The sequence below is a fragment of the Mauremys reevesii genome, linkage group 9 (assembly GCF_016161935.1).
Source record: "Mauremys reevesii isolate NIE-2019 linkage group 9, ASM1616193v1, whole genome shotgun sequence".
In the NCBI taxonomy this organism is placed as follows: domain Eukaryota; kingdom Metazoa; phylum Chordata; order Testudines; family Geoemydidae; genus Mauremys; species Mauremys reevesii.
The window spans coordinates 40,997,383-41,022,241 of NC_052631.1; the positions used below are offsets into that span (position 1 = coordinate 40,997,383).

The 24,859-nt window shown below is 41.0% G+C and overlaps 1 long non-coding RNA gene across 3 annotated transcripts in view; it reads left to right on the forward strand.

Annotated features, from left to right (window-relative positions):
- LOC120371600 overlaps window positions 1–24,859 on the forward strand; it is a 196,359-nt gene that overhangs the window by 16,345 nt on the left and 155,155 nt on the right. For all 3 annotated transcript variants that reach the window (XR_005584482.1, XR_005584483.1, XR_005584481.1), the window contains exon 3: window positions 20,734–20,851. This is a non-coding gene — a long non-coding RNA (uncharacterized LOC120371600). The remainder of the gene's footprint in view (window positions 1–20,733; window positions 20,852–24,859) is intronic.

Consider the following 24,859-nt stretch of genomic DNA (forward strand, 5'->3'; position numbering starts at 1 on the left):
TTGTTAGCCTTTTTCCAGAGGGTATAGCTGGAGAGTCTTGCCCGCATGCTTGGGGTTCAGCTGACCGCCATATTTGGGGTCGGGAAGGAATTTTCCTCCAGGGTAGATTGGCAGTGGCCCTGGAGGTTTTTCGCCTTCCTCCGAAGCATGGAGCAAGGGTCGCTTGCTTAAGGAGTGGGTGGATTGGCTTATGTGGCCTGCATCTTGCAGGAGGTCAGACTAGATGATCATAATGGTCCCTTCTGATCTTGAATTCTATGATTCTATGAGATGTCTGAAGAAATTAAATGAGCCTGATCTCAAGTGTATCTCTCTGTCCTATATAAATAGGTGGATGGCATCAGTGATCTAACAGGTCTCTCTCATCCAGGGGCGGCTCTAGCAATTGTGCCGCCCCAAGCAGGGCGGCAGGCTGCGGGGGGCACTCTGCTGGTCGCCGGTCCCGCGGCTCCAGTGGACCTCCTGCAGACGTGCCTGCGGAGGGTCCGCTGGTCCCGCGGCTCCGGTGGAGCATTCGCAGGCATGCCTGCGGGAGGTCCACCTGAGCCGCCTGCCGCCTTGGCGTGCTGGGGTCTAGAGCCGGCCCTGCTCTCATCTGTCTCCTATAATCTATATATACACTGTTAGTGATGAAAAAGGGTGAAATATACAAAATAGTTTTCTAAATTTTCCTTATCTGCTGCTCTCTGACAAGTGTAATTAGTAAATATAGAAGAGAAAATATACCTTAGTATTTTACTTGTGCCTAAATTATATGACTTGTTTGTAATTTACACTGCAAATCTGAAAAAAAAGCAAAACACATTAAGAAGAAATATATGCACTCTTTGATAAAAACATCTTTTGGCTCTTTTATTTTTAATTTAGACTAAATGAAGCACTGTGTACTTGTGTTATATTTCTGTGCCACAAGAGGGCAAGATTGAGTTTTCAAAGATCTATTGAGAATTAAAGTTCATTAATGGATGTGAATGTAAATTTATTAACTACTGACATTAATGACCCCAAATTTGCCTTTGTCCCTCACAAAGTTTCCATTATCTCACATTAATAATTATAAATTTATATACAAATATTGACTCCAACAACTGAAATAATGTAAAATGTTTGTACTAGAACAGGGGTGGGCAAACCTTTTGGCCCGAGGGCCACATCTGGGTATAGAAATTGTATGGTGGGCCATGAATGCTCATAAAATTGGTGGTTGAGGTGCGGGTGGGGGTGAGGGCTCTGGGGTGGGGCCAGAAATTAGGAGTTCAGAGTGTGGGAGGAGGCTCCAGAGTGGGGCAGGGGGTTGGGGTGGTGAGCGGGGTGAGTGCTCTAGCCGAGGGTGTGGTTCTGGGGTGTGGCTGGGGATGAGGGGTTGAGGGTGCAGGAGAGTGCTCTGGGCTGGGACTGAGGGGTTCAGAGGGCAGGAGGGAGATCAGAGCTAGGAGAGGGGGTACAGGGTGCAAGCTCTGGGTGGCAATTATCTCAAACAGCTCATGGAAGCAACGGTATGTCCCCTCTCCTGCCAGGCATATCTGCACAGTGCCCTGTCTACAGGCGCCACCCCTGCAGCTCCCATTGGCTGCATTCTCAGCCAATGGGAGCTGCGTGGGCGGCGGTTGGGGCGGGGGCAATGCTCAGAGCCCCCTGGCTGCCTCTACGCATAGGAGCTGGAGGCGGGACATGCTGCTGCTTCCGGGAGCTGTGCGAAGTCATGGCACACGAAGCGGGGCAAGTCCTGGACTTCGCTTCTTGGCAGGAGCTCAAGAGCTGGATTAAAACGTCTGAAGGGCCGGATGTGGCCCCTGGGCCGTAGTTTGCCCACTTCTGTACTAGATAAATGAATCCCATTCAAGTTCATATTGCTTACTTTGTCATTCTGTTAGGGCTGTTCCAAAGCCCACTGAAGCCACTGGAAGTCTTTGTGTTATCTTCAGTGAATTTTGGTTTAGGTCTATAGTGTTCAAATAAAGGTTATTCATTCTTTTTGGGTGTTACATGAATTGTATGTAAAACTTGTATTAAGAACAAATAGTGGTAAATTAGGATGAAATTCAGTAAGGACAAATGCAAAGTACTCCACTTAGGCAGGATCAATGAGTTGCATGTGTACAAAATAGGAAATGACTGCCTAGGAAGGAGTACTGCGGAAAGAGATCTGGGGATCATAGTGAATCACAAGTTAAATATGAGTCAACAGGGTTACACTGGTGCAAAAAGAAAAAGCGAACATTATTCTGGGATGTATTAGCAGGAATGTTGTAAGCAGGACATGAGAAGTAATTCTTCCGCTCTACTCTTCACTGATTAGGCCTCAGCTGGAGTATTGCGTCCAGTTCTGGGCGCCACATTTCAGGAAAGATGTGGACAAATTGGAGAAAGTCCAGAGAAAAGCAACAAAAATGATTCAAGGTTTAGAAAATATGACCTATGAGGGAAGATTGAAAAAATTGGGTTTATTTAGTCTGGAGAAGAGGAGGCCGGGGGGAGGGCGGGCAGCATAACACTTTTCAACTACATAAAAGGTTGTTACAAGGAGGAGGGAGAAAAAATGTTCTTGTTAACCTCTGAGGATAGGATACGAAGCAATGGGTTTAAATTGCAGCAAGGGTGTTTTAGGTTTGACGTTAAGAAAAACTTCCTAACTGTCGGGCTGGTTAAGCACTGGAATAAATTGTGTAGGGAAGTTGTGGAATTTCCGCCATTGGAGATTTTTAAGAGCAGGTTAGACAAAGACCTGTCAGGGATGGTAGATCAGTGGTTCTTAACCTGGGGTACACGCACACCCTGGGGGTGCGAGATGCCCTTTCTGGGGGTGCGACACATGCCAGATTTTTTTAGAAGGTAAATCATCGAAAACACAAATTAATCACAGGCACGTAAGTACAACTACTTTGTTTCATCAAACCTATGTATTTATTAACATTTTACATTTTTTAACTATTACTGTGTTAAATTTTAACTGCTAAATTAAAATAAATATATAATTCTCTCTCTCTCATTCTTTAGTTATGATATATCTAAGTTTAAAGAACTGACCTACTTCAACAATTTTTGATAAGGGTGTGAGAATATATTTTTGAGAACCAAAGGGGTTCAGGCTGTAGTAAAGGTTAAGAACCACTGGTCTAGATAATACCTAATCCTGCTAGGAGGCATGGGACTTGGCTAGATGACCTCTCAAGGTCTCTTCCAGTCCTATGATTCTATATCATTCAAAATAGGCTGGAGGTCAGTCTGAGAGTAACTTTACTACAATATATATATTAGCTATTTAACCCTACTTTTTGTCTTCTCTCATAGCCCATTTTCTGACCTTACCCTCTGACACCATGAGCCTCTTGTGAAGGATTCTGCCAAAGGTCTTGTGAAAACCCAAATCAATTGTATCTACTTGTTCTCCTTTAGCCATTATTTTGTTGACACTCTCACAGTACTCTGGTAGACTGGAGAGGTATGATTTTATTTTAAAGAAGCTGTGCTGGTTTGTCCCAGTTCATCTAGATCAGTGGTCCCCAACCTTTTTGTGGCCAGTAGCACATTCATGTTTTCAGAAGAGTGTGGCGGGCGCCAACAATTTTTCAAGGCTTATTTTGTATTTGTACATCATATTTAATATTCTTCCCACTCTGGGTTGAAATAATACGTACGTTGTCTCTTATTTGAACCACTCATTTTGGAGCAAAATGTTAAAAAAATAAATAAATTGCAAATCACAAGAAAACAACAGCATCAGTACAGGAAGAATACTCACATACAGGGCCGGCTCCAGGCACCAGTGGAGCAAGCAGGTGCCTGTGTCAGCACATGCTACGGGGCAGCATTCGGTCCATTCTGCAGAGGCAGAGTGTTTTTTGGGTTTTTTTTGGCAGCAGTTCTGGCCAGTGCAGCGAGAAGCCTGAGAGAAGCTGCGCAGCCTGCAACCCCGGAGTGCTCTGTCCCCAGCAGGCGGGGGGCTCTGGGCATCTCTCCCCTGCTGGGCACTAGGCGGGCCCTGCGCCTGCCGGGGACAGAGAACACCAGCGCCTGCAGCCCTGGAGTTCTCTGTGCCCGGCAGGCGCGGGGCTGTGGCTTCTCTTCTTGAAGCTGGAGAGAAGCCACGGCCCCGCGCCTGCCAGAGATAGAGAGCACCGGCACCCGCAGCCCTGGAGTTCTCTGTCCCTGGCAGGTGCGGGGCCACGACTTCTCTCCTGCTAAGCCACGGCCCCGCGCCTGCTGCGTACAGAGAGCACCGGCGCCCGCAGCCCTGGAGTTCTCTGTCCCCGGCAACCACAGGACCGCGACTTCTTTCCCCTGCTGAGCACCAGGCGGGCGCACATAAATGCTCCGGCGGGCACCATGGCGCCTGCAGGCACCGCGTTGGGGACCACTGATCTAGATGTTTTATAATTGTTTCAATCAGTTCACCCAATATTAAACTATAAAATTAGTCAGGAATTCCCAGAATCACTCTACCACCTCTTTGTTAGGTGCAATATTTGTTATCCTGTAGTTTGCTGATTTTAATAGCTGATTTTAATAAGAGATTGTGTAATCTTGTTAGCAAGATCAGTCACTTCATTCTTCTATTCCTTCAGAACTCAGAGGAATACCCTTGGCTCTTGGTAACTTGTTGCTGCTTAGTTTACCAATTTCTTCCAACCCCACCTCTGTCTCTGATAGTACTTCCTTTTTTTCACTTGAAAAGAGCAAGTACCTCTCCAATATCCTCCTTGGTAGAATGATTCAAAGAAACTCTGTTTCTTTGCACTATCCTTCTCAATTGCTCCCTTTACCTTCTGATGCTCCATCAAACAGTGATTCTTTCACAGACTTCTTGGTTCTAATATCCTTGATGTATTTTTCCAATGTCTTTGATTAATTGCTTTTCACATCCCCTCTTAGCCTTCCTAATTTCCATTTTATATTGGCTTCCGCTGGTCTGGAATTCTGTTCCTTTTCTCCCCTCTCCCCTCCTACCTTCTTTGGCTCAAATGAACTTCCGTATTTTGCCATTTAATCACAGTTATTTTTCTCCCTTGCCTTCTGGAGCCTTTTGTTTTTTGTTTTGTTTTTGTTCAGGGCTATAATAGGCATGTGTTTTGTGACTGTTAATGTATACTTAAATAGCTTTCATGATGAGGCTAAAGGATACTGTTTTTTCCCCCAATTTTGAGTATCTCCTTTTATTAAACATTAGAAATGGGATTTTTAAAAAAACAAAATCCCAGTACTAGTATCTTGGTATGATCCAAAACTTAATACAATCCAAATTGAAAATGTCTTTATGAAGTCAGGATTCTGGGTGCTGCCAGCGAAGTTAAACCATTTGTGCTCTCCAGTACAAACAACAAATAAATCTACACTGTCTTCCCTCCATGCTCAAATGAAAGAAACAGCTCATGCAGTTAAATATTTTTATCACATAGAAGCAAAAGATACAGCATCAGTTTAAATTCTCAGCCAACTTTGTGTTTTTTTGTTTTAAAGAGTAACTGTATAACTTGCTTCCATATTTCTTTTAAACAGAATGTATTTTTGAGTCTACTACTCAGAACTAAAGGTTGCCTTTATTCCCAAAATTAAATGAATAGTCAGCTACTTGTTTCAGTCTTCATCTTACAATAACAGTCCCTGGCTATGTTCACTGCTCTTATTTTACTCCAACCCAGCAAGTCAAGATATTAGAAATAAAAAATACAATACACATATAATTGTTTTAACTAAACATAATTATTGGACAGAGTTTTTGCTTACAGTTACACCCATGTAACTCTCTTGATATCACGTGAGTTGCTAGGTGTAGTTAGTGACCTGATCCAAAGCCAGATGGAAGTCTTTCTTTCCATTATCTTTGGATCAAACTCTGAAAGCAGAATTTCACATAGTACAGAGATGAGATGTCAGTAGCTGATTCCAGAAGAGCCATATCAGGAAGAAAACTACTTCAATTTATACTGGTGAGACTGTGATCTATATGTATATTGCAAAGCCCACTTTTAAAACTGGCTATTAAAGAATCACAGGTGGCTTTAATTCTGTGAAAGCAAGTGTGTAGCTAGACATCTGTAATCAAACTAGTCCATCTGTTTGCTAATCTATTGTCTCATCCAGTGTATCTGTGATTTTTTTTCTATTGATTAAACATTCTGGTATACAGTGCACAATATGATCATTAACATGTCTGTTTTTAAACTTGGACTAGTGTAAATGCCTAGTGTTCAGTATAGACATTCTACATATTTAAATAAAATAAATAACACAGCTGGAGCAGTTGGAGAGATGTGGCAGTGAGTTTCTAAAAGAAAGTATAATAAAAAATCCAAACAAACAAAGCCCCTGCCAGTACTCCAGAAGAAATATCACTCACAGGAATGTAAAAATTGCAGGCTTGGGTTTGCCCCCATTTGTCAAAGATGAATGTACAAGATGCAGAGTCCAAGTGTGGGATATATTTATTTAGGGATGGAAGGCATCCCTAATACAAGCATAATTCCGGAGATGTGCTGAACCTGAGATATTTCATATGCTGTAGCTGGTAGACCTAAAGTTAAATTTCAAAGTTGGAAGTGCTGGACTCTGCCTGTATGCAGTTTTAATATTTCACATGCTGTCTGGTTTAGGCATCTTTTTCTACGACTGGAACAGTATGTTCCCATGACAGCCATTAAATTTCCTCTCTCAATTTGCAGTAAAAGCATGATAATACCATCTATAAACTCAGGCACTGATCATACAAAGACTTAAAGATATAAATAACTTTGATCCCCAGCAAGAGGGAGAAAGCCAGATTCCATCCCCTTTGGAGCAGCACAAAGGGGACATCACAGGTCAGAATCTGGACTAAAGTGACTATCTTATCAAAACCAGTTTTTCACTTCCCTCCTTCCACTGCCCCCCATTACTTAGTATTGGTATTGCTCAGCAGTTTACTCTTGAGGGAATTCTATGCCAAAAAAATAAAAATTATGTGCACAATATTTTAAAATTCTGCAAATTTTATTTGTCAATAAATAAATGTGGCTCCAGCATGGCAGTGGGGAGTACAGGCCATCTGCACAGAGGTGGGAGATCACCCTAAAGCCCCCTCCTCCCCACTCGGTACCTGATCCTGACACAGTGCAAGGGCCGGGCCTGCCCCAGAAATACCCAGGGTCCTGCCCCTCTGTGCCCAGTGCACCAGGTGTGGGTGGGCAGGCTCAGCCCAGCAGGATCCAAGTGTGAAGGGGTTTAGTGTGGGGGAATCCAGGTGTGGGGTATGAGGTTTCTGTGTGGGGCAGTCTGGGTGCGGGCAGCTCAGGGGGAGATCTGGATGCACAGAGGCTCATTGAGGGGTTTTGGCTGCAGGGACAATGGGACTCTGTGAGATCCAGGTGTAAGTGGTTAGGGCTCAGTGGGGGTGGGGGGTCTGGGTGTGGGGAGATGGGCCTGAGCAGGGGTGTCTGGCTGGTTGTGTGTGGCTTAGTGGGGGGGTCTGGGTGTTGGGGGAGTGGGGCTTGAGGGGGTAGGGGTCCAGATGCAGCTGGTTGGGGATCAGTGGGGTGTAGATGGGTCTCATCAGAGGGGTCCATGTAAAGGGGGTAGGGCTTGTCAGGATGAGGGTTCAATGGGCCTGCTTAATGGGGGAGCCCCAGCTGCTGGTGAGGGGATGCTGCATGCTGAGCTCCCGCTTCCCCCTGCAAATCCCCTATCCTCTTTTCTTCTCCATCCCCCTCCCCTCACTCTCACATTCCCCTCCTCTGTCCTATTCAACCCCCCTTCCTTCCCCACTGCCTTCTTCCCACCCCTTCCCTCATTTCCCCATCCCCACTGCAGGCACTCACTGTTGCACATAGGGTGACCAGATAGCAAGTGTGAAAAATCGGGACAGAGGGTGAGGGGCAAAGGTACTATATAAGAAAAAGCCCAAAAAATCAGGACTGTCCCTATAAAATCAGGACAGCTGGTCTCCCTAGTTACACAGAAAAAAGGGAAAAAACAGGAGTACTTGTGGCACCTTTAGTCTTTAAGGTGCCACAAGTACTCCTGTTTTTTTTGCGGATACAGACTAACACGGCTGCTACTCAGAAAAAAAGGAAGGCTCCCAACACAGAGAAGGGGAGGACAACTGGCACTAGGACCCAGGAGGCAGCATTCAGGTGCAGAGTCAGTGAGCCCAGACAGCTTCCTTCAGCTGGGCAGCTCTGCACTTGCAGAAAGGAGGGGTGGGGGCAATTATACATAACCCCCGTGTGCCCCCCTCTCCCCCACGGCTCACCTCTGTTTGGAGGGGGGCTATTCTCTTCAAAAAACTGCACCCATGGTCATCCCTCCCAGTGCGGCTTCCCTTTGCTTCCCTGCCATTTTCTGTGGGCACGCAGTCATGCAGAATTCCCCCAGGAGTAGCAGTTCTTCAATCTCTGTTTTATGCTCTGACCAGTAACCTATTTCTCTCTCAGAAGAAAAATGTAGCTTCCATAGATTTTTATTGGAAGGCAAACAATCCACACAACAACTTATTGCCTCTTTCTTATTGCATTCCTATAGCCTTAATTTCATGGGACTCAAGTTCTCCATATTCTGTGACCATTTGAACTATACTGAGCACTGTAAGGGTTTGCAGGATTGGGCCCTAAACCAGCCATATATACTTGTGTTGTGCACTTCTTTGCTATGAATAAGCAAGGATCACTTGCAACTGAAAGTGTAGAGATTAGCAATGGCCAGAAAGCCAGGCAACTTTCTAATAAGTTGTCTGATATTTTTCACTGCACATTTATGCAACCCTCTTCTAAATACTGATTTCTTTCAGAATACTTAATCACCTGTACTGCACTGTGTGCTGCAGATACAGCTTCTCTTGTTCAGCTTATACCAGTTGTGCTGTTGGTAGGATTATAGTTAAATGATGCTTAGTTCACATTCAGTTACTCTTCTAAAGAATAAAACCTGGTATTTTCTCTCATGTTTCTCAAATGAGAATACCAGTTCCAGATAGTACGTGGTCTTATTGTTAATAGCTGGGACTGTAGTAACTGGTAGCGCTATATACCTGAAAATTCAAATCTGGTCAGCATGTATTGCTACCCAAGTAATTTGGAACATCTATTGCTACAATCTTAAAGCTAAATCCTCAACACAAATACAATTACCTTTATCACCAAAGGAACGCTAGATGGCACTGTCCGGCTTTGTCTCACAAAAACTACAGTAGCAGAACTTTCATAAATGAAAGAATCTTCATCCTCTAAAAATATTTGTAATATTGTGTCTTTATTATGAAAACAATTAAAACATTGAAATGTTCAGTTTCTGCACTCTGAAAAGTACGAATGCATTGCAGACACGTTTTTCCTGCAGTGTGATTAATGGGGAACATTTCTTTGTTAGACTAGTGAGTACATCATTTGCTTTCCTTTCATCTACTGTAAGCCTATCAAGTTGACAAATCTACAGAAAAGGGGAATTTTCAGTTCCTGATATCATCAGAATGTTCCTTACTGTAGAACAGGAAGAAATAATGTGGCCAGTATGCCAACCTCCCATCTCCCCTCAAATGACCTTTAACACAATGCAAGGCTTTGAAGAGAGAGGGGAAATGTTAATATTTTAAACAAAAGTTGTTTGGAAAAAAACATTATTCTGTGGTGAAATCTGTTGTATAGAACTGAGTGCAGTTACTCCTATTTAATTAGCATTTTATATTGGATAGCTTAAAATAGAAAGCAGAGTATTCAGAATCACTTCATTTGTATACAGAGTGCATAAATGTTGCTCAAGGGCTGGATCCAGAATCAGGCCCTAATTAGGTAGGTTTAGTGCATTGGGAGACCTCTCTCTCACTCACATACACCCTTCTGCCGCCACCGGAACTCTTTCCCCATCTATATTTTACTTCTGTATGTCTCCATCTTGCTTATGGATCTTCCCACCCTGCCATGTGTGTGTCACTTCTTCTACATGTTGCTTTATTCATTTTAATTAGGACTTATAAAAATGTTGATGAAAGTTTTTCAGAAGTAGTTTGGTTGATTTTGACAAGCTTATAGAGGTGGTCAACACTTTTTTTTATTTGGAATTTCTATTATAACTTTGCACAAAAAATAAAATGTCTTTTTTTGTGCAGAACTTTCACCATTTTTTTTCAAATGGGCTAACTCAATATGTTTCCTGTTTCTCCAGCAAATCTTGCTATATTTTATTTGACTTCTGGCTAGGATTGTCCTGCTTTAAAGAGGTATAGATGGAAATCATTTATGTAAGAGCACTTTATGTATGTCTTTGGATGTGTACCTCTGCATGATATTGGATGCATTGTGTCAGAGCTGCACATATGGTGTGGATGATTTTCAGGCTATAGTACATCTAGCTGCCACAAGACTTCTGGCCCTACCTCAAATCTGCCTCAGCCAATAGAGGGAGGAAAAACAGACTGGGAAATACAAGCTTTAGAGGACTGTGTGTGTGTGAGAGAGAGAGAGAGAGTGCGCGAGCACAGGGTGACATAGTAGGGGAGAGGATGGGAATAGGTGAGAACAGTAAAGAGGTCACAGAAGGACAAAGACAACTTTGTCCTACCCTACCCTTTGTTTTAGCATGTCCTAGTCTTTCACTCTGCAAAGAAGGGGTAGGAGATGACACTCTTTCTTTCTACTTCCCCATCCTTCTTTATCCCCCACCCAAATACTCTCCCCTGGGACACACATGAACAATTTCCCAGTTTTTCTGTTCTGAAGATACAACCAACTTTGGAGGCATGGCCGGAGAGGGTACTGCTGCCTGCAGCCCTGCCACTTATTTGAGGCACCCATCACATCTGTGCTCATGTGTGACAGATTACATAACCCTATGAAGTTTGCAGGCAAGATAAGGCTAAACCTGAGGAACTGGGCTGTTCTTTCCAAGAACATGGTTAGTAAAAGACCTCTGTGCAATAGACCGCCCTCCTACAGGAAGATTAGTAAAGATCTAAATCAACTCAAGTTAATATTGAATATCTGTAGAAGGCCTGGGACAGCAGCACTGAAGAGACAGTCCCCGCAGTATTTGCTCATGAAAGAGAATCTTCCCTTGTTAGGAGTTGTATTTATTTGACTTCATTTTGAGTCATTTAACAAACAATGTCCAGATTAATTACTGAACTGTATTCATCCTTTCTGTAGCAACCAACCTTTTAATACAAGCAAAAGACAGGTTTTAAGGAGACCTTAAACCTCAAGCTATGTCCACATTGCCTTCACAAGCCAGCTGTTCATCAGGAGCCTCTCCCCAAAGGACCTTCTGTTTCTCCCCTCTGACAGGAGACCAGCCGTTTATATTCCTTGATGGGTTATTGGGGTAATGAGGTCCACCTGTTCTGACTGAGTAGATTAGTCAGAAGCACAGCTGGTTTCCCTCAGCCTGGCCAGGCTGGAGAGGTAAGAACTCTAACCCACCCACTCTACAGGAATTCTGCAAGTAGGAACGCACAGGACTGGGAACGCACAGGACTGGGCTAGGATCTGGATTGGAAGGCAATCCAGTCCACAGAGATCCCCTGGGAACAGCAGTTGGCTTCTGGGATCACCACTGGTGACTTGAAGACATCCCTTTGCTATTTACAGAGCAAATTGTTTTTGTTTTATTTTCCACCTACACAATGTCAAAATCAGGAAGGGTGCTCTCCTACTGAGACCCTCAAGGTCTGTATTTCCCCCCAGTCTCCTTCAATAATTCTTAGTTTATTAAAAGAAAGCCCCTCACAAAATGATTTTTTTAGAAATTGCTGTTCTTTAGTAGTGGTAAAATGACAAAAACGTCTCTCATAAATAGCTATATTTTCAATGACAGACTGGCCAATCAATGGCCAACATCCTTCATAGCAACAGGACATCCTGAGCTGTGGCAGCTGGATTTCCTCTATGTGGATTGAACTAAAGTTCTCAACAATAGGTCCATATATATATGTATATATATATATATATACACAAAAAAGCCCACAAACTTTCAGAATACCATAAGTCATTTTGTAGGATTAATACACTTGGCTGGAAAAAAATGTACGTGGTCTGTTTTTGTAAAAGATTTTGAATTTATTACTTATTTACTCTGTCCCAACAAAAGGAAGGACCTCAGATTATGTGTGAGAGAATTTCAGGATGTGGGTGGTCATAGTTGAAGGTCTTACAGTGAATGTTCAGTGAAACATCCTTGGAACACAAAATTCAAATGAATGAATAATAAACTAAACCAATGTAACAGTGACTGCATTATAAACAAACCCTGATGCTGAAGGAATCATCTAGGGATGTCAAAGTTCAGTAATTAGAAAGAATGGGAAAATTGTCGTCATCTCTTTTCAGAATAAATGATAGATCGTTTGCACTTTTCTAAATACGAAAACAGAGCTAGATCCTCAGCTTGTGTAAACTGGCATAGTTTCACTGAAGTTGAGGGACACACTGATTTACACCTGCTGAGGATCTTGTTCATACCCTTTATAACAGCAAAACTAGTGTCAGAGGTGAACTACAGGATAATAAAAAAGGGCTTATGCCATATACCACATGATAAAAGGAGCTGGAAAGGGCACATTAAATAAAGTAAGTTACTGTATGTCACTTTACAGTAGTACTAGTTATTAAGCAGAAAATCCAACTCTGGGCCAAGACAAAGATATTTCCCCTGCATAAGCAAGTGGTGAATTTGACAATTTGGACCAGACCCACAAAGGTATTTAGGCTCCTAACATCCATTTATTTCAATAGAGAGACCAGATGGATGAGGGAATATCTTTTAATGAATCGATTGCTGAAGTAACAGAAATTGGTCCAATAAAAGATCTTACCTCACACCCATCTTATCTGTCTTATCCTGGGACCAATACAGCTGCAACAACACTGCAAACATTGATTTCAGTGGAAGTTATGATTCTAAATACTTTTCTGGATCTGGGTCTCTGTCTGTAGCTGAAGCCCTTCACAAAATGTGCAATGCAAAGATGGCATGTGGGTGCAGATTTACAAATGTGATTTGTATGACAATAGTGCCGAATAAGGGGACAAACACCCAGCTCAAGATCACTGTGGTGTGGAATTGTACCGTGAGTAAGCCCACTTTTTGGTAACTGTGCCTTGCCTTCTGTGCTATACTGGCAGCAGAGACGATGAGTGGGGTCAACCTCTTTGGGCCATTTTCTTTGCTATTGCAGCTGAAATGTGGCACAAAGCATCTGTAATGCACCCAAGTCTCTGGCCCCACATCATGGCATAATCGAATAATTAATTTTCCAACTTGTTTTTTTTAACATGAAAGGTTCTTTCATCAGCTCTCATTGCTTCTTTTAGTCACTTAAAAAGTGATCAGAATTAATTTGTAATTGATGGAAAAAGTCAATAGCACTTCATCCTTAATAGGATTTGAACATGATACCTTTCAGATACAACACAGATGCTTATCAAAATGAGGCTACAGTCTTTTGTTAATAGTCATGGGAGTTTAAAAGCATTCAGAAGATTTAAAAAGGTTTGTTTTATGCCAGTGTGCACCCTATTCCAGGTGGTTTGACCTTGTCAACTTCCAAATCTAGATGTCACAATTTAGGTCACATGTCTTCAGTAAAGACGGGTCAGCAGCACCCTGTCTTAGGTTGGCTGTTAGCTATTGAACAGCCTTTGAGGCAGACAAGTGATTAGTCTTCTGCTAGGCTGTCATGTTCTTGTGCATTTTATTTTCCCATAAGTTAGCTTTGATTATGAGGAATTTCCTTATGTTTCATTGTTGAAGAAAGTCCTGCAGAATTGCTGGAGACAAACACTGAGTATCTTTTTATGGTCAGGCTGCAGTGGAAAAAACAGTTGAGAGGCTGGGTCGTCCACCAGCACATGTGCCTGCTGCTACATGTCAGGGCTTATTGTTGTCAAATTAAGCTGATGATGTCTTAGTATGAAGGCCTAGAATTTCTTTTGCCTACAGTTGATTTATCTGTAGTGGGGAAATGATATCAATATGCTTTTCATTTTCACTTTCTATTTTTGTTAGAACGTAGCAGGCTGACCTAAGCTGAGTCTTCTGGTCATTGTAGTATCAATGTAATAACAGTATCTTACATTTTATTTTATCTAGAAGGATATCAAAGTAGCTTATGCAGTATTGAGAGTACACAGAAATAACGTCACTCGGGTAAAATGCAGTTTTGGGGTAAAACTGCGGAAAGTGTCTAGTAGTCCAGTGCAAAACTACATGATTGTTGGGACCACCATATTCAATGGAAGTCGCAGGAGGGAGTTTAGATGGGTATTTACATTCTGCCTAAGTTGGAATTTGTCTGGGACACACCTACTTACCACCACGCTTCTGTCCCCTACATAGATTAACACTATTCTGGATCTATTTCCATCCCAAACCCACAAGAAACCCAGCAGTGTGAACTGTACATGTCAGCTGAGTTACATGCCTCCCTCCCAGTGCAACTGTTTTGAATTGTGCTCTGCTGTACTGCTACAAATCTCCATAGTAGGCAATAGTTTCTTTTGACTTACAGCAGTGAGATAAACTATCCCTATTATCACTCAACAAAAATAATATTGCTAAAGTCCATTTCTTTAAAAAAAATTCATGCAAAATATTTACTACAAATTCCATGGGATATTGACCTGTATGGCATAAACTCTGGCCTTCTATATGTTTCCCAGCTCACTTCAATAGATAATGTCACCCAGAGACTGTTGCCTTTGCTATGGCCCCTGTATGCCACCCTAGCCATTTGGGGGAGATCTCTCCAGTACAGGCACTATGTGCAGTCCCTTTGCAAATCCTGGCGCTGGGGACATTCTAGGGTTAGGGCCAGGCCAGATGGAACATGACAAGAGTGGGAGTGCAGAACATATTTTTATGGACATTCTGGAGAACTCTGCTGCTGGGACCAGCTGCCATTACTTAGAGCAGTCATTTATGGTTCAAATTTTCAAAAGAGTTCAGCACTTAACAGCTCCCATGTAATCACCTAAATAAATATCCATATTTTCAGAAGTACTCATCCATACCCAGCAGCTCACAGTGAGATCAACGGGAGCTGTTGGGTGATGATCAGTACTTTTGAGAAACTGGATACTTCAATGAAGTGTCCCTCTTTATAAGTGCTTTAGAGCAGAGGGAGATCTCCCAGATCCAAAATCCCATTGAGCTGAAACCAAGAGAATTGCTTAAAGCTAGAATAAGATTCCAGTCTCCATCACCTAAAAGTAAAAGATTGAACAGTTATTTTGAAACTGAGGAGTTAGTTCTGGTATTAAAGGGACTAGCATTTTTTTAACTTCAGAAGTTCAATAAATGCTTCTTTTTACAAGGCCAATTAAAATCCTAAATCAAAATTGTTTCTAACCTTTTTTCCATTGCTCATTTTTCCATTGCTCAAAATGTTTTACTTGGCTGCTCATAAATAATCACCCAAGAGCCATACCTGGTGAGACTTGTTCTGCTAACTTCAGAGATTATGGGCCCAAAAGCTGCATTCACAATATTTGCACCTTGTGCAGATCAGGTAGGCATCTGTTGAATTGCAAATATCTCAGCCCACAATGAGGCGCAGGTGCCAAAATGTGAGCACAGATTACCACCCCCGCCCCATCCAAAGGCAGGCAACCTGACTGAAATGTACCCCAAAGAGACTTTCCCAAAGGTATACAGGAAATCTATGACAGAGCCAGGAATAAATCCCAGATTTCCTGTCTCCCAGGCTTATACGTTAACCACAAGGCCTCCCATCCTCTCTTAGTTTGCTGAGGAAGACGTTACACAGCATATTCTCTTTCTGATAGCCTTTCATTACAGTTACTATACTGCATATTACATCATATTGTTCTGTGTTAGGTTAGCCCCATCACAAACACTTTATGATGTGCTGTCCAACACACATGCAATGGATACTGTATGAAATACTGTTACCATTCAATACCTATACTGTTCATGCTTTGAGCAAATGTAGTACTAAATAAAAGCAGATATTTTGAATTAACCAGGGATAGTTTGGATACACAGAAATTCACTGCCTGATTTCCCTGCCAACATCACAGTTGCTCATACTTCTGCTAATCTAAACAACATACTGTGGAGAAATTTGGTATGAATCAGCTTATAAATAGCTATGCTACAATAATAAATATACTTCTACAGTGCCTCTTTGACTCATAAAACATATATATCTGCTTGTGCACATGTGGCATTTTGTACCATGAAAGACTGATGCACTCTTCATCATATGTCATTGTGCAGCTAAAATTGAGTGGTAACATTTTATGGATACTTTATTGTGATTTGTCATAGGAAAATCAGAGGACTGTAGTGTGCTCATAAGGTATCTAGATAGACATTCAGATATATGGCTGAACATGTGATAATTTTTAGGTACTTTGCCTCCAGCTTCAACTTTCCTAGCTTTCATTCTGTACTGCTCAATTTGCCATCATATGTTTATTCTTTAGATAACATTACTTGTACAAATTCCAACTGAAGCAGGATCAGTAATTTTCAGCCTATCTTGATGGCATTTATAATGCAATGCAGCTTATGGAATTCCATTCTACCTTTTTGTCTTCTACATTACTCCCAAATAACTTAACAGAAATTCTAGTAACTCAGGGGGAAATGGGCTGTGCTAAGTATCCACTTATGTACATAAAGAGTGATACTTAAAGCACATATAAAACAAAAATCTGGTACCAAATCTGCAATCTCCTTGCCAGCAAAATCTTCATAGACCTTGGTTGAATTGTTGAAAGATTTGGTTCTAAAGGTATTTAAGGAAGTGACGATGAGACTCAGAATATTTTATAGATACAAGGATGACTCTCTCTCTCTCAAAAAAGCCAGCAACCACCACTCAGTGATATCTGTCCCTATAACTAAAGTAAAAATTTAGGGACTGCATGTGCTCATTGCTGTCAACTATAGTTTTGCCATTGCCTTCAAAGAGAGTAGGATCAAATCAGTAAGGCTCTGATTTAGCAAGATGGTTAAGAATATATGGAACTTTAAGCGCATGTATAGTCCCCTGAAAGTCAGTGAGATACACACATGCTTAAAATTGTAAATGTGCTTAAGTATCTTGCTGAGTAGGACCTAAGTACAGTATTGCAGAAGCCACTTGGTGTTACCACTTTTGGTAAAAGTTGACTGTTTAGTGGAGACCACTGGGGCTAAAACAAAGAGAACTATAGAATAGCTGTAGATTTATAAAACACATTTATTCTACAAACCGTGTTTTTTATAAAAAATAAATTGGGTTTTTTTTCATAGTTTTGAATCTCTTGTACTGTGACCTTACACATTGGAATGCAGCAGTGATATGCAAAAACTCTCAACTCAGAAAGCAACGGGGTATTGAAGCATTCAGAGTAGAGTAACCTGACTGCTAAATTCCAGAACTGAATGGGACAGTGAAGATGCATCTTTTCAGTGTAGTCATTGTAATGTCAATCAGACCTGCAGCTAAATAAAGATTGCACTGACGTGTGAAAAGACTTTAGAAAGTGGCACAAAACAGTATTTAGTCTGGGATTTTTCAAAGGGGCCTAAAGGAATATGACACCAACTCCAGTGGCAGTTAGGCACATTTGAAACTCCTAGCCTTGAAGTCTAGGGAAGGTGGCCAATTAAGTTGCTTATTAACATACTTAGTCATAAATGGCAGTGATTGCTATTATGTTAGGTGAGGTACCTGAATTTGGCAATCTCCATAACAAACCCAAATATACCTGTTACAGTACAAAATTTATTGCAGTCTGTAGGCACCAACCTGTAACCCCTTTGTGCCCAGAATTCCCATTGACTTCAGTGTTCACCATGCGGACAGGAGGCAGGATGATACCCTTTCTCTCAGAGTTAGAATAGCAAATCGTTTATACTGTATGCATTCTATCAGGGGTTAAATATGTTCCATGTAGGTAAGTGAATAGATCTATCTGATGCCTCGTGGGAAAGAGATTATCCTCTCTTGTACATAGATTAAAAAGAAAATGAGGCTTCAGTACTGCAGTGAGCTCCATAGGGTTGATCCCTGCACAGGATCAGGGCCTAATGCTTCAGAAGATAAAAAATAAATGTTTAAAAAGTGACAGTCTACTTAATTAGCCATCTGCTTTTTACTGGACTGAAGAGTTGGAGGAGATGGTGTATCTTGTTCCCCCACACAAAGCTTTGATGAATGTGGAAATGAAGTGGCAGAGATCCAGATATGGAACTGCAGGCTTAAAACAGTGTAAAGTTGAAGGTTCCTAAACCAGGTGGTTATCAAATGTAGACTGCAACAAAGCATTAGGAAAAGTAATCTCACAAAAGATTTAATTTAAATTTTGAGTGTCCCTTTGAATAAGGAATTGTGTTTTGATTAATTTTACAGTTGATGAGGGAGGGATCCTGTCTGTCAGCTTCTGATGAGTCCTCTTCAGGGATCAAAATATTAGGAAATTATTTTTTAAGAAACAAATATTAACAGAGTCCAAAGAGTGCATGTGTGAATACATATGTATGCGTGTTTCTCAACACACACTTTGTTACCTTTGAGTTAAGGTTCCTGGACTACAATAAGCTATTAATGCAAAGTATAAAAGGCAAGGAAATAAGCAATTCATTCATTCAAAACCCCATCTGTATTCCACTCACCTATTGCCCTTCTTAACCTCAACTACCTCCCTTTCTACCACCACATTTCCCTGCCCTGAACAACCAAACTTTGATCACCAACCACGTTTATAGGTTATATAGACAAAAATAAAAGAGCCAGAGTGTCCTAGCTGGCTTGGGGAGTGTTCCCCTAATGTAGGCACTGGGTAAGACAGCCATATGGCTGCCTTCAACAGATCTCCTAAGAAGCTCTAGCATAGCAGATATGTCAGTGGAGAAGGTGGGATATGTCAGTGGCAGGTCTATAAATATAAGTGAAAATATTTGGCTTCCTGATGCTGCTGTCTAATGCACCAAAGAGCGTAGGTAACAGTGCCAGTGGAGCCAAATGTCTGCACCAAGTGCCTTGGCCCTGAGATACTAGGCTTTCCTCCTCTTGACCACACTTTCTCTCATTTTATTGAATCAAAGAGTTATGACCCCAATCCTGAAAGATATTTAGGCACCTAACTCCCTCCCATCTAGGCCTACATTCTAGAGAGCATTATAAAAGTTTAGCTACATCCCTGTACTTTTACATACAAAATTGTAAACTATATAGGAAGAGATACAGTAATACATTTTCTCTTTGGTCTGGTAACATATAAGCCTTAGCCTAGATTTTGAATATAGAAATCTAGTTACTATCTATTATCCTATGGTATTAGACATGAATGAAGACACAGCTTTATTTTAGGTAAATAGTATAGTTTGAAATTCCAGGATTTTATTATGCACCTACAGACAATATTTTTAGTGACTAGGACTCAGTATTCATGAGGTCTGCTAGTACTTTACCACTTACTCACTGTGTAACGTGATCCCTTACTCACTCTGAGCAGTGCCTTACTGCACAAGTAGACACAGTGACTTTGAGATCACTTAGGATGTAAGGTACTGCTCAGTATAAGGGTATCACAATTTGGCCTTGTGTGACCTTGGTCAGGTCATGTAGAGAGAGATTTTCAAATACACAAATGACTTTCAATGAGAGCTGGGTATCTACCTTCCCTTTGGGCCTTTGAAAATCTCCCCCTTAACATCCGTCTCATCTTAAAAATACTAACTTATCTTTGAAGAGTGGTTTGTTGTTCTTTAGAGTGTGATGCTATATAAATTTAAGGTAATATGATTATCAGATTCTGTCATTGTTTTGCTTGAAAAAGTTGAGATTAAAACAAGTGAAGGGACATGTAAAACAGTATGGACTAGACTCTCATCCTTACTCACAGGGAATATTACTCCACATTTAGGGACATTGATTTAAATGGCTCCGTGTACTTTGTGCAATTGTACTTAATATTGTCACTCCAATAAACCATTAGGTTCTTTTCATGTTGTTTTTTATAAGTCTGATTTCCTTCTGAAGAATATCTGTTTTATAATTAGATGATCTTAGTTCAGACACAATTAACAAAAACCCACAGATCCACAGGCTGTTAGACAGCATTTAGTTTGGGGATACTGTGTACAGATTGAAGAATTAGAAGTATCTCTGTTTAACAGCTGGGTGCAACTGGAGAACCACATAACATCATTTTCTTTCGACACATCATTAAAAATGTTGGGTTTTGTCATCTTTCTATTTTACTTCCTAGCTGATTTGGCAGAGACTCACAAACCCCTTTCTTTTTACAAAAAATAATTTCCAAAATGATACTTGAGTAAGATGCCATTTGAGGCTTAGGGACAGGAATACAGTGAACATTTAGCCATGTGCACTTTGCTAAGCATAGACAAGAAAGTTGGTTGTGATTTTTCTTTTATTTGTACAGTACTAAGTAAACGCATACAAAACAATATTCATTTATATCATGTTATTGTAAAGAAGGAAGATGATAATGTAGTCAGTGGGGTTCTGTGCAGGTTCAAGAGTCAGTCTGTGTCCAGTTGCAGGACCAGGACCTTAGAGGGGAAGATATTATACCCAGTCAGAAGTACAGCCAAACCTGATGAAGCATGTATAAGCCTAGCCATTCTCTTCAGATTGTAGAAGAGTATGTGGCCTGATGCACCTTTAAAGTTTGGGTCTACTCTGCAAAACAGCTCCTTCTTACTCTGTGTGTATTCAGAGTCCTCCAACTGCTTACTGTAGTGACCAAATTAAAGGCTGACACTTCTTTTTCCTTACATGTACTTGCACTGCAGAGCCAGTTCTGCTAGGTGAGACTGAACTGGACTCCATGGGACTCAGTACAGGAGCAAGGGTCTGCCCACACACAAGATGCAGGATCAGAGCCCTCATCCTAAGAAGCTACATGTACAGGTTTGTATCCACTTTGAAAATCTTTCAGATCTACTAGAGTAGGTAGGGGATGGAGAGTTCATTTGCAATATGAACAGTTCACTGTATTGTCAGTACAAGTTTCTCTATGTTCAAAAAGAGATCATTTGCAACAGAACACGCCTTGTCCTCTCCTCTGTAGCTTTCTGAGGGCCTGAGCTAATGGGACTGGTGTTTCTGCTGCACAAAAGGAGGCAGGATTTGAGAATGGGCAGCTCTGGTGTTCTGTTGCAAAGACTGATATTTTACCAGGCACCAATGTTTGCTAATCTGTGAACTTGTTTGTATGCCAGAACTTGTGGTTAGGACTCTGAAAGGCCGTAGTAGAGTTTGAAGAGTATTGAGTTGGCTATTTGTGCAGTGACACACAAAATGAAATAACAGTCATGTCAATTGAGTGTTTTATGGGGAATTGTCATTCAACCATATCTATGTATTACTTATGTGTGCTGTAATGTAGGGTAAGGAAAATAAAGTGAATTCCTCATAGAATATTGTGTAGGTCTCCAGATTTATAATTCTACCTTGAGAACAGTATCCTAGGAGTTGAGTGAAAAAAGGTGGAAAGAGGGGTCAGAAATGAAGAATGGAAGTAAATAAAATATAATTAATCTAGCATACAATCTGCCTTTGCGTAGAAAGCTAATACACTTAACAAAAAAAACAACAGGTTGCTTGTAGAAATTCTGCACTGGCTAAAGTTATTTTTACCTCTTGTAATACTAAAGAAAGAAAAATATCCTTTATCTCTTATATGAAATAGAACAAGAATAAATTGAACTTCTTTTATTATCTGTAAAGTAAACAATTTCTATATATTGCTTGACCAGATGCCACTGAAGCACAGAAACTTTTTTTAGTTTCCTTCCATTGGATGTTTCTCATTGACAGAGTTTGTTGGCTCTAGCAAGGTGGTTGCTGAGACAATTCTTTATAAAAATGTCTCTTGATAGATTCTTTGGGCTAAATCTAGTGACAGATGTTAGCATGAAATTAGAAACCAACCTCCAATAGCAGTGACAATTAAAAGGTCTCCTGCACCTGGCCAGGAGCCTCTCTTCTGAATGAGAGAAACTACCAACAGAGTGGGAGTGTCAATTGTTAATGCAGGTTTGTCTGCTGCTGGACTATTTTCCCTGTCCTGTTTTTTCCATGCCTGTATCACATGCATCTCCTCAGTGTGATGTAGAAATGACATCAGATACAAAGGAGCAATGCAGTGAGTAGCTCAAAATTATGAAGAAGCTGTGTTTGAAAAAAAGTCTCCCTCCTGAAACCAAAATATTCTGTGCAGCAAACCTCAATCAGAAGAGCAGCAAGAGTGGTGTGTCAACTGAGGCAACTGCCACTTTGTAATAAAGCCTAGGGGCGGGGGAGGAGAGGGGCAAGGGAAGCACCCCTAGTGTAGAGAGTTCACTGCAGAGTCAGTTCAATAAAACTTGTGCTTCCCAGTTCTGGCAAAGCTTTTGGACATTTCAAAGGGCTTGATAAACAGCAATAGCCTTGTCTCCCACACATTAAAGCTTCATCAACGACATTATGTGAAAAGAAGAAAAACCTGGCAGCACAGTAAAGCAAAGGGTAAGGTGTTCCTTGGATGGGTCAAGGTGCTCTAAGTTCCTCTTGCTGCACTGAAATAACAGCAGTTTTTCTGGCAGAAGAACATCTGTAACCTCCGTCTGTACCGAAGAAGCACATCTGTTCACAGTTATGGGTCAGTGCCCATACAGGAAGCGTAGTTATACTGCATACAGAAAAGAGACTCTGGATTATAGATACAAAAAAGCTTAACCCCCCCCTTTTTAAAATGGATTGGAGGATAAAATGAATGCAAATCAGATCCATAAAAGAGTTAAAAACCTAACAAATTCTTCCAGCCTAATAAAAATCTAGAGAAAGCTATAGGCAACAGGAGCAGGATTTTCATCTAATGTTCTATTCTCTTCTCTTTTAAAATGATTTAGTTCAAACCCTGATTATAAGATGTACTGTTGAATAAAATGTGTATTGGTAACACAGCAAAGCCCAAAATGAGTCCGACATGCTGTCTGATCATGTGGATTACATCACACATTGCATATTTTGGATTTATTTTTGTTTTGCCAGCTCACAGCTGTTGTCAAGGTTTCCACTTTCCTCTCAATTAGCTCCTGGGAAATAGCCCTAAATGAGTATGGAGGGAATACTGAAGTACATTGAATTATAGCAGTAATATTTACCAGCATATTGCATATAAACTTGCAATAGTAACCTCTAAAATATTCTGCCTCTTGTTACTGGATTGCGCCTGATTAGATCCCGTTAATTTCCTCTCTTCCTGTTACTTTACTTTGTACAAATTTTGCCCCAAAATACTTTACAAAATCACTGTACAATTAAGGCTCTGGTCCTACAATAAGCTCTACATGGACACAAGGTCTTAACTTGTTTGCATTGAAGTCAATGACAAAACTCCCATTAGCTTCAATAGGGGAATAGTAGGGCACAAAAGGTTTGCACCAGGGCAGGTAGGACTTAGAGAGATAAATAAAACAGCCTGGGTCTTATCTTTGTATGTCACAGCATCAGCTATTGATTTATTTCAAGTGGATTAATAGCCTGAAGCTAACCTCTACCTGTCTTAAACTAAAGTAGGCTGTGTTAGCTAACATTTTTCTCTTGTCTTGGTCATACTTCTTGACATCCCTAATATGAAGCTGAAATTCACCTCATATCAGGGTAGTGTATTTCCATTTTACTGCTGTAAATTAGTGATGTCAGAGGCTAAACTAGAAATCTGAGGCACTAAAATGGCCCACTGTATAATTGTTGATGTACACATTAGTGAACGTGTTAATCTCTCATTAATCTTTTCATATGCCCTATTTTCTTTTTAACAGGTCTGATAGTAAGTGTAAGCACTTTAGCATCTAAAAGTACTCTGGCAAGTACTTAACAACAAGAAAACAAAAACTTTTCCCTAAATTCCAATGTAGAACACTCACAGAGAAGCCCCTGCTGTGGAAAGACAATAGTTTCTAATCTCAATAACAAGATTTGCAATCATGAAAGCGTAGGGAAAGTTTGTTCCTACTTGCCTATCATGAAGATTCTTCTTCTGAAGCTTCTGGTACTGACCATCAAGATACCAGATTAGATGAACCACTGGTTTGATCCAGTATAGAACTTCTTTTATCCCTAACCTATTTACATAGTTACAGCAAACGTACATAGATATGATGCAGTCTCACTCATCATGAGAGAGAACTTGATTCTGGTCTTGTGATCACATGGAGATTAAAGTTTCTGTTTACCACACAACAGCATAACAGTCTACAAAATTGCATTGTATATTCTGACTCCTAAGAAGAGACAAAGCAGAAGTGCATTATTATTCTGTGGTATATATATATATATGGAATACTTTGATTTTCACCGAATTGTACAAAGGCAGCAGCAGTCCACCTTAATCATCTTCCTTGGCTTGGAGGAAGGAGGAGGAATTGCCACACAAGCCATTTCCTTTATTGTGCAGATTGCAGAATTGTCCCATATGCTCAGAAATAATAAATTATATCCCTGTGACACAAGTATACAAGGTCTTCAAAGAATCACAGACAGGCTGGAATTTCTGTCATTTTATGTGACAATATCTGAATCATGATCAATTTCTTCTGCAGTTAGAAAGCCAAGCCAAGTCAAGCTAGACCTAATAAACACCACTGGCAGCTGTTTCCAGCTGTACTATGCTGAAGCAAGCTGACAGCTTGACTGCCAGATTGAGAGAGCTCTGAGCAGTGTATCTCTGTTTTACTTTGGACAGAATGTTCGTATTTCTGCAACACTTGGAAAAGGTAGATTGGTGGAAATGTGAAACAATTTATTTTCTGGATTTGCAGGCATTTCCTAAGGAGCTGATTCAGGCCCCCTGTGGGGAAGCGTACTACACTGAACCCTTGTTGAGTGCTCTGCCTCTACTTAGCCCTCTGCAACATTTTGGATACCCAACTG